The 15254-nt window shown below is 38.1% G+C and overlaps 1 protein-coding gene across 3 annotated transcripts in view; it reads right to left on the reverse strand.

Annotated features, from left to right (window-relative positions):
* Window positions 1–15254, reverse strand: part of LOC146988707 (uncharacterized) — a 40317-nt gene that overhangs the window by 23662 nt on the left and 1401 nt on the right. Inside the window, exon 1 of one of the 3 annotated variants that reach the window (XM_085774321.1) lies at window positions 1820–1909. The exons of the other annotated variants lie outside the window; for them this stretch is intronic. The gene's annotated coding sequence lies outside the window, so the exon portion shown is untranslated. Of the gene's footprint in view, window positions 1–1819; window positions 1910–15254 lie in introns of those variants that run through there. 3 annotated transcript variants of the gene reach the window in all.

Below are 15254 nucleotides of genomic sequence, written 5' to 3' on the forward strand. Positions count from 1 at the left end.
AATATTCAAGCAGTTCATCTCCCTGGAGTTTTCATGCAGTTTGATTGGGTTTGGGTCTAGCTGCATTTAACTAAACAGTAAACAAGGAGCTTCACTTTTTGTAAACAACTTTCAAAGTATTTTTTACAACAAACATTTGAGTCAAACTTTACTGCAATCAAATAATAATACATTTTTCTCGTAAATTTAGGAACATTGCAAAAATATTTTACCTCATTTCAACACACACATTTAATGGTTGTAAACAGTAGAATGGGCAGCAGAAAACTAACTGACTCAGAAAACAGGGTGAGTCGCCAGTGAGTTTAAAGTCCCACTCCCGCGACCCTTTTCGGCCATTTTAAAACCAGCTCATTAGCCATGCACATTAGCAATGTACCTTTAAATAGCAATCTGTTTACTGACTCAAATACAGATATTTTTTGTGAAATTCAATGATGCAGGTTACAGATGGTAGCGCTACGTTGCACCACATGATGCAGATTTAACACAGCCTCACATATTCCAACACACTGCAGACACTCAAACACCAACACCGATGGAGAGAGACTGAATGGGGGTTGGATTATACTTATATGAAAAACCCTGAAGAGACCAAGCTTCTTTGTAAACATGCATTTATTCAGTTAACTCTTTAAGGCAATTGGCCATTGCACCAATAATAGGACTGATCTACCCAAGTCAGTTTAAAATATCACCTGTCTTCTGAGCCTCCTAACTGATCCGATAAGCCGTAACACAGGCCCTAAAACAAATAATCATAAAATGCTGCCAGTGCTTTGCTTAATGGTGCAATTAGGAAGAGGGGAGAATGTCAGGGAGAATATCATCAACCCAGCGTTTCCTCTATCTGGTAGCGAACACCAAAGACTGGTTTGGTTTGGGATGCATGCTAAAGAAGCCAGCTCCATTATACATATTCATGCCCTGAAGGCCTAGTTTGGACCATTTCAGTTGGCCAAACAATATATTCCTGGTCATGCATCCATTGTAGGTAAATAATCTAACTTGTGCAGTGAAGATATTGAGAAGTTAAAAAGAAGATGTGTTGGTTTTACAGATCAGATAAGATGAAAGGAGGAAAGCTGTAGTAAAATCCATCAGATTGTTTAAGCACCCTGAGAGCCAGTTATTGGAAAGCTGTCAACAAGTTGGCACACTGCCTTGAATGAAGCACTCGTGGTCACAAAGATATCAGAGCCAACATCGATGGTATCACTCCAACTCCTTGATTTGAAGAGATCTACACTAAAACCTCCAGATATCAAGCCTTTTGCACAAACGTGGCCTAATAAACACACTGCTTGACTTTCTGATATCCTCCAGGTGAGAAGCAGCATAATGGATTGATAGAATAAAAAATGTTCTAGGACACTCTATCTGCAGCGGTGTGATTTACTGAATTCCTATAGGAGAGAACGACATTTATTTAGGATCAAACAAATGAACAAATATATCATAAATAAATACAGCATCTGAATCACCAAACATGAATCTTTTCCTAAGACAAGGATGACTACCTCAACTCATTAGCGCTAATGAAATGCGCAAACCAACATTGCTGCTGAGTTATGAAGCAGAAATATGATTTACTGAGCCCCACAATAAAGCTTTTCTGCACTTCGCTGTCTTTGGATACTTTAGTGTTAAATTCTGACCACTCCAAAGATGCTAGCAGCTCAGCAGTAAACAGCAAACAGTCCGAGTTAGCGGCTAGCTGGTGAACGTAGCCTATTAGCACTTAAAAAGCAAACATTTCTCTCAGGAGTTGGTGGAAACCAAATAGCCTAACTCAGACTCAATGGTGGACTGGACTTACATTTGTGAGGTGACCCAAATAATACTCCAAAGGTCTGGTAGTGTTGCCCTGTGTCAGCTGCCACAGTAAGCTGCCACACTAACCACAACAAGTGTCACCTTATTTTTAAGGGAGACTAGTAGAGTACGATTGAAAAGAGTTTTTTTGCAGGCTTGTAAAGGTGTATCCAGGTGCAGCCTGTGTGACGCAATACGTTAATAAAATTCGTGACGTCTTCGCGCGATATTTGCGTTCAGCGTGGTTTGGTTCCAGCACATCTGGTGCTGGCACAAGCTGGCACCATGGATAAGACATTGCTGGCAGACGGTTTATGAACTAACTAAACAGAGTATCTCTTTGCTAGGGGAATTTCCAGTAGCCTAAAGCCGTCCTTGTTTAGCTAGGTTTTTTCTGTTCTTTGTCTGGTTCAAAAAGTGACTGAAACACTACAAATTATCAGTCAAAAAGAAAATCAGATTCTTTTGTAGACTGAAAGTGAAAAAGAAAAGAACTGCAGGAAAATAAACCATGTTACCTAGGCTACTGCTTAAAACACTGAACAACGACTTTAAAGGGCAACAAAAAGTCAATGTTGAACTTTATAACTTGATGCAGCCAAAAAGAAAGAAAGAAGAAGCTGTTCAGCATTGCTAAATTGTATTTTCAAGTTAGCCACAACAACAAAATATGTGCTGTTTATATTTGCAAATTAATGGTTGTTTCACATTGCCAAACATTAATTATAAGGAATATCCTCATCGTTCATCATGCCAGTAAAACTTTTCACTTCCAAATCTCACTCTGCAGGGAAATTCAAACTAAGCAATTTTCTGTGCAGATTTCACATGTGCATTAGCCTAGAAATCTAGACGCACCCTAGCGGCAGCAAATATATTATACATTTTAATGATATAGTCTGGCTTGTCAGGCTACATGTGCATATGCATTAGAGACAGAATGAGTCTGAGTCCAAGTGTTCACAGTCTGATAGTGTTTACAACATAAGAAATGTCAAACATCCCTGTTACAATAAATCAATTATTATATTGAAAGCCTTGTTGCAATGGTGGGACGATGGCATGTCTAAATGGTGGTATGTCGGAGTGGTGGGATGTTGGAATGACAGCATGTAACCAAATCCATTGCGTCCGACACCTTAACTGTGTGACTCTGGGGGGTTAATGATATATAATGACAATGCTGCAGTGCACCTAAGAGCATTGGGACTATAGGTAAAGTGGCTTTAATTGAGGCTTCTTAATGAACATATAAGCTGGGCTTCGAACGCTGACAGAAAAACAGCACCAAGACCTGGCCTCTTCCTTCTCTCCCCCAGCTTTACTGAGTGCTGCGACATAATGTACATTAAGTGAGACCCATTCAGAGAAGGTCTGTGTAATATATGTTCGTGAATACATGTAGTTGTCCATACAATTGCGGATTGTGTGGTTCCTGGCAGGAGAAGCTCTGTATGAGAAATGGCAGGATAATAAATATTGGTATGGTGCCCACTCAATCCATTTAAAAAAATTATATTTTCAAACTCGCTGCATGGGAATGCCAACACAATTAGCTGATATACTGCGATATTTGAGTTAGTTGGATCTGGGTGTAGAGCATCCAGATGCACAAAATACAAAAAAGAAAAATCTCCCAGAAACTGACAGTATTTATGATGAACACAAATAAAACAGGCTGATACAAACATTTGAACACCAAAACTTCTTTATCAGACTTGAAAAGTAGGAGAAGGATATACTTAGTAAAGGGCTGGGGGAAAATTTGGCCTCCTCCAGAAGATGAAAGCTTCTAAAACACAGACACTAATGTTGGCAAGACAACATACTGCATATAAATGAACATTGATTTTGTATCACCAAAAGAACAAGGCCACTCGTTAAGTCACTTCACTTCTCATCAGCAAACAATTAGTGCACCTGCTCACCCATGGTTCATTTATGTTAACACCATTTACACATTGTTTATCTACACATATGTAACCCAGAGAGCATATTCACTGATTAGGCTGCACAGGCTGCTCCTCATCTGCTATAGTCAGATCAATACAGTAAGATTTTTTTCTCTCCACTGTCAGTATTCAGTATGGGCCAAACTACAGTAGAGGGGAAAGCTTGATCACTTCCTTGCCAAAGGTTACTTAAGAGGACTTTCTTAATTGTAGGGACACCCCAGCCTGTTAGCTGAGATTAGTGCAAAGACTACAGAGAGCTGAGAGCTGCTATCTCTGCATTAGTCACTAGACAAAGATACAAATGTAAACATTACAATATAATATAATGTTTATGTCTAATTCCACCCCTTCTATGTGATTATTATCAGGACCATTATTACTGACCGCAATCACGAAGCACACACACACCACAATGCACAGACTAGAACATCAAAGTGCATCTGCTGGCATCCTCACAATTACCAAAGTCACACTGCTAAGACGTGATGGGATAAAGATTCTAACAATAAGAGGCTGGGTTTTTATTCAGTTTTGAGCTTTCAGGCTTCCATTACGTCAACTCACAAATCTGATCTGTTGCTCACAGCTGTGTGACGACTGCTCAGTCATGTCAGGTAAGATAAATCAAGCCGAAAGATTGTCAGACTTGGCAAAAACCAAGTCACTATCTGGGCGCCAAACTGTTCTTTGTTGGACAGCCAGGTGTCCGCAAGGTTACTAATGAGGAGTGAGAAAGAGGATCAGACAGGCGAGGAACCTGCTCACACCTGCTGCCCCAGCGACCCACACCACTGCCTGATTACACATTATCTTTCACTGCATCCTCCCCTCAACCTGGATGTCACCCCAGTGAGCGGCCAAGCATGTGTCAGGCAGTGTTATGTCACCTGAACGTATCCTAATGGGCGTTGAGTTTGAAAAGGAAATCAGGCGTAAAACATTTCAGCAAGCTGAAAATAACCTTCCTGTTTGTGGTGAGGTGCAGTCGACTAATGAGAAATTTTGAAGTACAAAAAAGGGGATCCAAACAACACAATTCACACATTGGAATCACAAAAATCTACCTGGATTTTACCTAAAAGGATAATGTTGGTGTCCTTTTTCTGGTTGCTCATGATATCTCGGGTAATATGCTTGTTTATCATACAGACATTTTGGCAATAAAATGCAAATATGCCAATAAAATGAGAGGTTGGAACAGATAAAGAGAGGTTTTCACCCACTGTATGAGAAATATTTCTATGTATAGAGCCAGAATATGAGCACACAGCAAGATGAAGAGGATTTAGGAGTTATTAATCACAATGCAGTGGGAACAGACAGTACAGAAGAATATCCTGTGCACACATATGACTTCACTATGTCAAAGTTCATCATTTATGACACCACCGTGTGCTGTGGGTCATGTCATGTTAGTTTTGTTTGCCTTGTACAAACGGAATAACAAAGGACCAACTGCACTGAATATAGTGCAGTTGCGAATAAGGAACGCAGACGTTTATGAATACTGTAGTAGCCTGGGATATACAGTATATGAATGTGTTAAAATCCTCTCAGTGAGAAGTCTAATATTTCTGGAGCTCAGCGAGCCTCTAACCTTATGCAGTGACTCTAAAATACAGCCACTGCACATTACTGTTCTGCACTGGGCAGTGCCAACATCTACATATTAGATTTACAACTTTCTGCTACACACTGTGGAGCATTTGAGTGTTCAAATGGAAGCAGTAAATATGCAAATATATTGATATAAAGCTGTACTGTACATCACACTTTTCTGGATGTAGCATCAGAGATCAGAGAATACAGTAAACACACACACACACACACACAAGATCAAAAGCTGAAGAGCAAAGTTTTACATCAGTAGGTAGCCTACAGAGATAACAACTAGAAGAAAATGTCTGCTATCATGTTGAACTCTTAGTATTCTCTAAGGCGTCACTGAAATATTTGACATTTCAATTATCTTCTAACCATCAAACACAGTTACATTTATTTAAGATCATCTTCTCTTTGCCAATATGAGACCTAATGAACAACACAAGTATACTACTAAAATAGCAAAACCTCTCCACTGCACTTTCTTGTATGTCCTCTGGAAATTAATGTGATTTCAATTTCAACACAACCTACAGTAAACATTCTCAGTTGTAACACCTTCTATAAATGTGTCAGTGTAAGTACTATGCATGTTTGGCTGCATGTACACACTGTTAATTCCCCTCAGTACCTTTCTTATTATCTCCTTTAACATTTATTCCCAATGTATATACACAGGTCCGTGTACCTTTTGTCAGTTTGATATTCCGTTTTAATAAAAAAACGGGAAAACGGAAATACCGTGGTTTTTTCCTTTTTTTACTTTTCAAACAAAAACCAATAAATGAAAAAACAGAGTCGTTTTTCCGTTTTTGGTTTTCTGAATCAAAAACGAAAAACGAGAAAACCACAGTCAAATAACGGCCCGAATTTGGTTTTTGTAAATTCATTTGTTCGTTTTTCGTTTCATGTTTATCAATATAACGGCGGGCAGAACGGAAGCGGAAGTGACACGTAATAACTTCAAAATAAAAGCATGCTTATTTTCATCCAGACTACCGTTCTCTTTATACACTCATTTTTACAGTTTATGCTCGACACGTATAGCCTACATTTATTTCAGTGAACTAAAGTATAGTTGTAGTCGATGCCATGTACTAGTGTTTTGTGTGTGTGTGTGTGTGTGTGGGGGGGGGGGGGGGGGTCAGGGGTCAGGTGGGATGATACGTCACCAAGCGTAGTAAAATCAGCTGTTCTTCACCTGTGACCTGCTATGTTTTAGCTTATCGACATTCCTCTGGAGCTCAGTTTTTATTGTTGAAGCGCGTCCGGCCCTATTAGCCATTAATTGTTCCATCCAGTCGCCCTAACAAGTAGGTTATTTTTAGCTGAATGCATATTGTGGGAAAGTTTTACCCTGCGAACGTCACCAGCAGAGGTCCCCATCACACACAAAATAAAAGTAGCATGCTGCTTACTTTCATACAGCCAAACGTTCACTTTATAGCCTAGCTACAGCCCTACACCAACGTTAATTTAAGCAATATCACACGAGAGGGAGTGCTGTTGTACTGTATATCAGCACGGCTGTGATTCACTGCGGTCGAATGAGCCGTCGTTCGTCTTCGCGGAGTCAAGCCAGCCGCACAGACATTTTAACTGCGCCCGTATCAGAGAACGGCGAATGCTCCGAGTCCACCGGCAAAGCTAGCGCTAGTTTAGAACCAAGCGAGATGACTTCCGGTTTTCAAAATAAGACGAGGATAATACGGAGGCAATCGAGGCGTGTGTGTGTGTGTGTGTGTGTGTGTGTGTGTGTGTGTGTGTGTGTGTGTGTGTGTGTGTGTGTGTGTGTGTGTGTGTGTGTGTGTGTGTGTGTGTGTGTGTGTGTGTGTGTGTGTGTGTATAACCATTGTTTATTGGCTGTTAGGCTACAGTGTAATGAGGTGTTTTCAACACTTTTTTTCCACATCATTAAAGCAGAAGTAAGGGGAATGTTTGTGTTAATATAAGTCTTAAATAGTTCTATCTTCCGACAGCAATCACTTCTATAGAGTGGTGGTTACACCTATCAGGGCCTAATGCATTTTAAACAGGAAAAAGGCCTTATACTCCAGTTTTACTGTACAGTAACATCACTTTGGTCCATAACTTCTGTCAATACTTGGTAGTTGACTTCAGGACCACGCTGGCTACTTCCTCAGTCATGATCAAACATTTTTACTGTATCATTTTGGAGAAATGAAGCCTCAAATTTACATCTTTAGCTTCTTTTAAACAGGAAAAAGGCCTAATACTCTACATTTACTGTACTGTAACATCACTATGGCCCATAAGTTCTGACAATGGTTAGTACAGTTGACCTCAGGAGTATCCTGGCTACACCCTCCGTCATTTTCAAACATTTTTAATGTATCATTTTGGAGAAATTAAGCCTAGAAGTTGTCTTTCCTTGGACTTGCACTGGAAAAGCTCTGTCATTTTAGAGAAATTAAGCCTCTAAATGAGAATAAATACCGAGCATAAGGCCTCTTTCTATGTAAAAATGGAACTGTATAGCTGAATTTCTCTAAAATGATGCAGGAAAAATGCTTAATAGTGGATCAGTGGGTTGTAAGGATGGTCCTGGAAACAACTTTATCAACTTTTGTCAAAAATTATGTATCATAGGGATTTTACATTTGCGTGAATATTGAGCAAAATTAATGGATTCATTTCTCAAAAATTATACAGTCCAAATACTTGACACTGCATGGGTGAGTAGTCAGGATATTCCCGAGGTCAACACTAACCATTGTCAGAACTTTAGGCCAAAGTGATATTACTGTACAGTAAAGATGGAACATTAGGCTTTGCAAAACTTTTTTTTTTTTTCCAAATTTGAGGCTTAATTTCTCTAAAATGATACAGTAAAATGTTTGATATTGAGTGAGGGAGTAGTCAGGATGGTCCTGAAGTCAACTGTACCAACCATTGTCCGAACTTATGCACCAAAGTGATGTTACTGTACAGTCAATATGGAGTATTAGACCTTTTTGTCTTGTTTAAAAAAAGCTAAGAATGCAACTTTGAGGTTTAATTTCCCCAAAATGATACAGTAAAAAGTTTGATAATGACTGAGAAAGTAGCCAGGATGATCCTGAAGTCAACTTTACCAAGTATTGACAGAACTTATGGACCAAAGTGATGTTATTGTACAGTAAAATGGAGTATAAAGCCTTTTTTCCTGTTTAAAAGAAGCTAAAGATGCAACTTTGAGGCTTAATTTCTCCAAAATGATACAGTAAAAATGTTTGATATTGAGTGAGGGAGTAGCCAGGGTGGTTCTGAAGTCAACTGTACCAACCATTGCCTGAACTTATGGACCAAAGTGATGTTATAGTACAGTAAATAAAGAGTATAAGGCCTTTTTGTCATGTTTTAAAAAAGCTAAGAATGCAACTTTGAGGTTTAATTTCCCCAAAATGATACAGTAAAAATGTTTGATAATGACTGAGGGAGTAGTCAGGGTGGTCCTGAAGTCAACTGTACCAACCTTTGTCTGAACTTATGGACCAAAGTGTTGTTATTGTACAGTAAATATGGAGTATTAGACCTTTTTGTCATGTTTAAAAAAAGCAAAAAATGCAACTTTGAGGCTTAATTTTTCCAAAATTATACAGTAAAAATGTTTGATATTGAGTGAGGGAGTAGCCAGGGTGGTCCTGAAGTCAACTGTACCAAGTATTGACCGAACCTATGGACCAAAGTGATGTTATTGTACAGTAAAATGGAGTATAAAGCCTTTTTTCCTGTTTAAAAGAAGCTAAAGATGCAACTTTGAGGCTTAATTTCTCCAAAATGATACAGTAAAATGTTTGATATTGAGTGAGGGAGTAGTCAGGATGGTCCTGAAGTCAACTGTACCAACCATTGTCCGAACTTATGCACCAAAGTGATGTTACTGTACAGTCAATATGGAGTATTAGACCTTTTTGTCTTGTTTAAAAAAAGCTAAGAATGCAACTTTGAGGTTTAATTTCCCCAAAATGATACAGTAAAAAGTTTGATAATGACTGAGAAAGTAGCCAGGATGATCCTGAAGTCAACTTTACCAAGTATTGACAGAACTTATGGACCAAAGTGATGTTATTGTACAGTAAAATGGAGTATAAAGCCTTTTTTCCTGTTTAAAAGAAGCTAAAGATGCAACTTTGAGGCTTAATTTCTCCAAAATGATACAGTAAAAATGTTTGATATTGAGTGAGGGAGTAGCCAGGGTGGTTCTGAAGTCAACTGTACCAACCATTGCCTGAACTTATGGACCAAAGTGATGTTATAGTACAGTAAATAAAGAGTATAAGGCCTTTTTGTCATGTTTTAAAAAAGCTAAGAATGCAACTTTGAGGTTTAATTTCCCCAAAATGATACAGTAAAAATGTTTGATAATGACTGAGGGAGTAGTCAGGGTGGTCCTGAAGTCAACTGTACCAACCTTTGTCTGAACTTATGGACCAAAGTGTTGTTATTGTACAGTAAATATGGAGTATTAGACCTTTTTGTCATGTTTAAAAAAAGCAAAAAATGCAACTTTGAGGCTTAATTTTTCCAAAATTATACAGTAAAAATGTTTGATATTGAGTGAGGGAGTAGCCAGGGTGGTCCTGAAGTCATCTGTACCAACCATTTCCTAAACTTATGGACCAAAGTGATGTTATAGTACAGTAAATAAAGAGTATAAGGCAATTTTTCCTGTTCAAAAAAAATAAAATCAAAAAATGCAACTTTGAGGCTTAATTTCTCCAAAATCATACAGTAAAAATGTTTGGTAGGGTGACATCAGGTAAATTGGGCCATCAGGTAAAATGAGCCAGTTAAGGTTTGAGCCTCCTAGCTTTTTAAGTTTTAACAGGCAATGGCTGTAAATGATTTCAAATTGTTGCTACAACTGTACTTGACAAAAAACAATTGATTTGAGTGGTCTCTGGTTGTTGTTGTGGATGGGACAATGCTTTATATCCAGCCTGCTGAGGAGAAGTGTGCGAAAAGTGGCCTGGCAAACAAATTTCACTTGAAACTGATAAGGTTGATAACTCCGTAAAAAAACAGATCTACAATAAAAAATGTGATTTATAATACACATTGTGATTCTCCCCACTGGATAGAATGCAAAATTCTTGCTAAGCTGACTTATTTTTAATTTAAATGCATTTTTTGTGGGTGGCCCAATTTACCTTAATGCATCATGGTAAATTGAGCCATGCATTTCAGCTAAAATGGGCCACATACAAAACACAGTCTTACACTGAAGTTACACAGAAATTGAGGGTGCAAAACATGTTCAAAGTTAGATATATATCCAAGGTTGGTCAGTGCCACTCATGGTGCCATTAGCACTGTGGGGGAAAAAATGGCATCTATAATGCCACAAACACACATACACACACAGTAAAAGAGCCTATAACATAGTCAGCTAACAAAGAGCATAGCAACAACATGATCATGTAATTTTAAAATGCATTTTAAGATTAAAAAATGTCTTCAACCTCTTATGTTTTTACTGTTAATGTCAAGTTTAGTGTTGTAGTTTAGTAGTAGTGTCAATTAATTATTACAATTTTAATGATTTCTGCTAAAATTACTGTGTTGTTCTCTCTTGGCCCAATTTAACTGAACGGCTGGCCCATTTTACCTGAACCTTCATCGTACCTCGAGAGGGAATATCCCGATACTTTAACTCTCATAATTCCAAAATAATTATACTTTTTAATTTTTTTTTCACACAGAAACATTTAAGAGACCTATGTCGATTTTTAAAAATATCAATGGATTTCATGCATAGCGTTTTTGATGGTCTTATTAGTCGTTTACCAAAAAGTGGCCCATTTTACCTGACTTCACCCTAATGACTGAGGGAGTAGTCAGGGTGGACCTGAAGTCAACTGTACCAAGTATTGACCGAACCTATGGACCAAAGTGATGTTATAGTACAGTAAAAATGGAGTATAAAGGCCTTTTTCCTGTTTAAAATTCATTAGGCCCTGTTAGGTGTGTAACCTCACACACACACACACACACACACACACACACACACACACACACACACACACACACACACACACACACACACACACACACACACACACACACACACACACACACACACGCCTGTAAAAAGTCCCACTGCTGTTATACTGTATATCAGCACTCATGGTCGGAACTAACTGTTGTATAATGCTTAATTAACGTTGGTGTAGGGCTGTAGCTAGGCTATAAAGTGAACGTTTGGCTGTATGAAAGTAAGCAGCATGCTACTTTTATTTTGTGTGTGATGGGGACCTCTGCTGGTGACGTTCGCAGGGTAAAACTTTCCCACAATATGCATTCAGCTAAAAATAACCTACTTGTTAGGGCGACTGGATGGAACAATTAATGGCTAATAGGGCCGGACGCGCTTCAACAATAAAAACTGAGCTCCAGAGGAATGTCGATAAGCTAAAACATAGCAGGTCACAGGTGAAGAACAGCTGATTTTACTACGCTTGGTGACGTATCATCCCACCTGACCCCTGACCCCCCCCCCCCCCACACACACACACACACACACAAAACACTAGTACATGGCATCTACAACTATACTTTAGTTCACTGAAATAAATGTAGGCTATACGTGTCGAGCATAATCTGTAAAAATGAGTGTATAAAGAGAACGGTAGTCTGGATGAAAATAAGCATGCTTTTATTTTGAAGTTATTACGTTTCACTTCCGCTTCCGTTCTGCCCGCCGTTATATTGATAAACATGAAACGAAAAACGAACAAATGAATTTACAAAAACCAAATTCGGGCCGTTATTTGACTGTGGTTTTCTCGTTTTTCGTTTTTGATTCAGAAAACCAAAAACGGAAAAACGACTCTGTTTTTTCATTTATTGGTTTTTGTTTGAAAAGTAAAAAAGGAAAAAACCACGGTATTTCCGTTTTCCCGTTTTTTTATTAAAACGGAATATCAAACTGACAAAAGGTACACGGACCATACACAGAATAGCATATAAAGATTATGTATTTATTTCATCTAATCTCATTGAGACAGAGTCTTGTTCTCAAGAGACCTATTGACAGACATACAATATAAAAACAATTTATTACTGGCAGGTTTTAATTCATGCTTCCTTTTTGTTCTCTATCATTTTGATTACCCTGCATACACCCTACATGCATACTTACATACTTTTCATGCATGTGTCCCTACTTGATAATTATTGCTCCCACTGCACAGTATTGTTCTGTATTAGCCTTTCATTTAATTCATTCATTCACTTTAATGTTCTATTCCATTACTCTTTGCCATATCCTACTACAATGATATCTCATGCTGCAACAATAACCATCAGTTTTCCCTGTTGGGTTTATTAAAGTTTCATATTATGATTATGTAACTATTGTACCATAAACACTGAATAACCTCAGTTTGAATAGATGAGTTCATTGAAAGCCTGAGCAACAGACATTTGACAATGAACACACAAAGCAACTCTACTTGTGGATTCATTTTAGCTATTTTGTCATATATTTTGCTTTCTAACCCAGAGCTCATTTGGACTTAATACACATTTTCAGCCAATACAATATAATTTTGAATTTCTAGTAGTTGATGTATTTGTCAGCTACTGAAAGTCACACTCACTTCAATAGAGAAAAAACCCCTGTCTCTTATTTTAATTCATGTTTATGCTTTGGCCTCACATTTGTCTTTAAATGCATCCAGGTATGACCTGAAGGCTTCACTTCTCAAAGGAATACCTACTGCTGAGATGACCTTCAGGAAAGACTATTACACAACCAGTGACATGTCAGATCCAGAATGATCAACACTACTAATAGAACCACCACGCTGCTGTGGACCAGTCATTGGAAGTGAAGTATAGCCTCATGAGGAGCCAGAGGGTGAGGAACTGTCACGTGGCACATTTCAACAGCTATGTGATGCAATCAAACAGTTTGATTGAATTATTTTCACATACCAATCTGGTAATTACATTTTTTGCCAGTGTAGATGTTAACAAGTAATTTATAATGACAAAACTGGAAATGTACTTAGCAGCAGAACACACTGCAATCGAAGAACAGCATCACTCATTCTAAAAGTCTTGTTGTTTAGGTCCTGGACTTTCTGTTTGAATGTTGGACTGTTTTTCAAAGAGGAAAATCTCCAGTACAAAGACAAGGAAGTGAAATGCACTGAAAACATGTTCCACGTGTAAAATATTTCACAAAATGTTAACAATGTTTAGGTCTTTGGTGAAAAGAGAGAAAAAGCAAGACTTCTGAAGACTTCTACATTCATCTCTCTCTGGAACCATTGGGAGACGACCCAAGATTGTAACAATGTTGTAACTTAGGCAATGTTACAATAGAGCATACAACAATGCAGGCAAGTAGTTTGTTTCCTCAAATGTGTGTGTTCATGTTTGTCCAGACTGAGATTGAGGCCTGAGATGTTATGTTGCAGTGTAATACATGCCACATACTGACTAGTTACATGGTTCTGTTATAAATATACTTACCACCAATCTAATGCGAATACACGACATCTGCTGCATACATGCCTTCAGCCATTATACAAAACAAACCCAACCTCACACTGGTCTAAATTGGCTCTAAAATATGTTAGAGACCATTCAGAGGATTGCATCCCAAGCAGGTATGATGTCCAAACCATCGGCTGCTCTGAACAAACATCCTTTAATGCATATTTTAATGATTTGTTGCTTTTATTTTATTGTGTGTTTGACAGACACTCACCTCTGTGCAAATTGAATAATACATAACAAATAATCAAATTGAATTCTATGGAAAAACAGTGAAAAATACTTTCAGAAAAAAATGTATGTACAATTAGGCTACATTACAACATTGTATACATACATTTTGTTCTAAAAGCATCAGTAAGGTCAAGGCAAAACGACACTGTATTTAAAACATGAGTGTAAAAATGTAAATGAATGAATATGTGTTTTAGCTACTGTGAGACAGTATAAAGAAATAACAGTATTGTCCACGCAGTGATGAAAAGAAATCTCCATAATGAAATTTTAACCTGTGTACGGATTTATCACCTGAGACAAACATCCCTCTTTGCTGAATAGAGGTTTAACTTCTCTAGATATACTGTATATGGGTGGATGATCAATCGTGCATGCCCGCTTAATGTCATAGATGGGCAAATCTGTTCTCCTTTGCCTTGGTCCTTTGACACAAATATGTCCACAAATGATCATGGAAGAATTCAATTGGTTGGGTGCTTCACTGGTACAAAAGGGCAGATTTACGTATGATTTAGAGAGGTAGCCTACAGTGTATTGTCGGTGCTGCTTTGGGCTTGTCGAAAATTCAGACACATTGTCTCGTTGTGGGGAACAAGTCAGATCAATGGAGCACAGTAAAGATGACACAAACTAGGAAAAGTATGCTGCAAAGTATTGGAGTGGTTGGAGGAAGGTTCAATCCCATCTACAGCTATGTAAGTCTGTCAAAGTTGCACTAAACAAAAAGGGAAGCCTGCTCACTTGTTCTAGAAACCAACAGTGAATGGTGGAAAAACAATCTAGTATAAGAAATCTGTACAATTTCCTTCTTATTCAGCTTTTTAAATTGACCTTTTGTCCTTGGTGAATTGATCAATCTAAAGTTCCTCTTCAACTAGTGAACACTTATGCATTTCATGCTGTAGAACCCTAACATCGTGAAATTGAACCAACTTTGTAAATAAGGAATTACAATCAAAACTATCTGCAGCAGGTAGTCCAGCAAGCATACGGCCTGTTTTCCATAAGTATTCAGTTCAAGAGGTTCAGTCGAGATCGGCTTAGTGCTGAACAGAGGCACTAATTTATACATCATGAAAAGCAATTTACACCCCTTCCAAGGAGAGTGGTGTTATTCAATCAGGACAATCAGTGCAC

This window comes from Trachurus japonicus, chromosome 4 (genome assembly GCF_045865225.1).
Source record: "Trachurus japonicus isolate A0001 chromosome 4, Traja_1.0".
Classification (NCBI taxonomy): domain Eukaryota; kingdom Metazoa; phylum Chordata; class Actinopteri; order Carangiformes; family Carangidae; genus Trachurus; species Trachurus japonicus.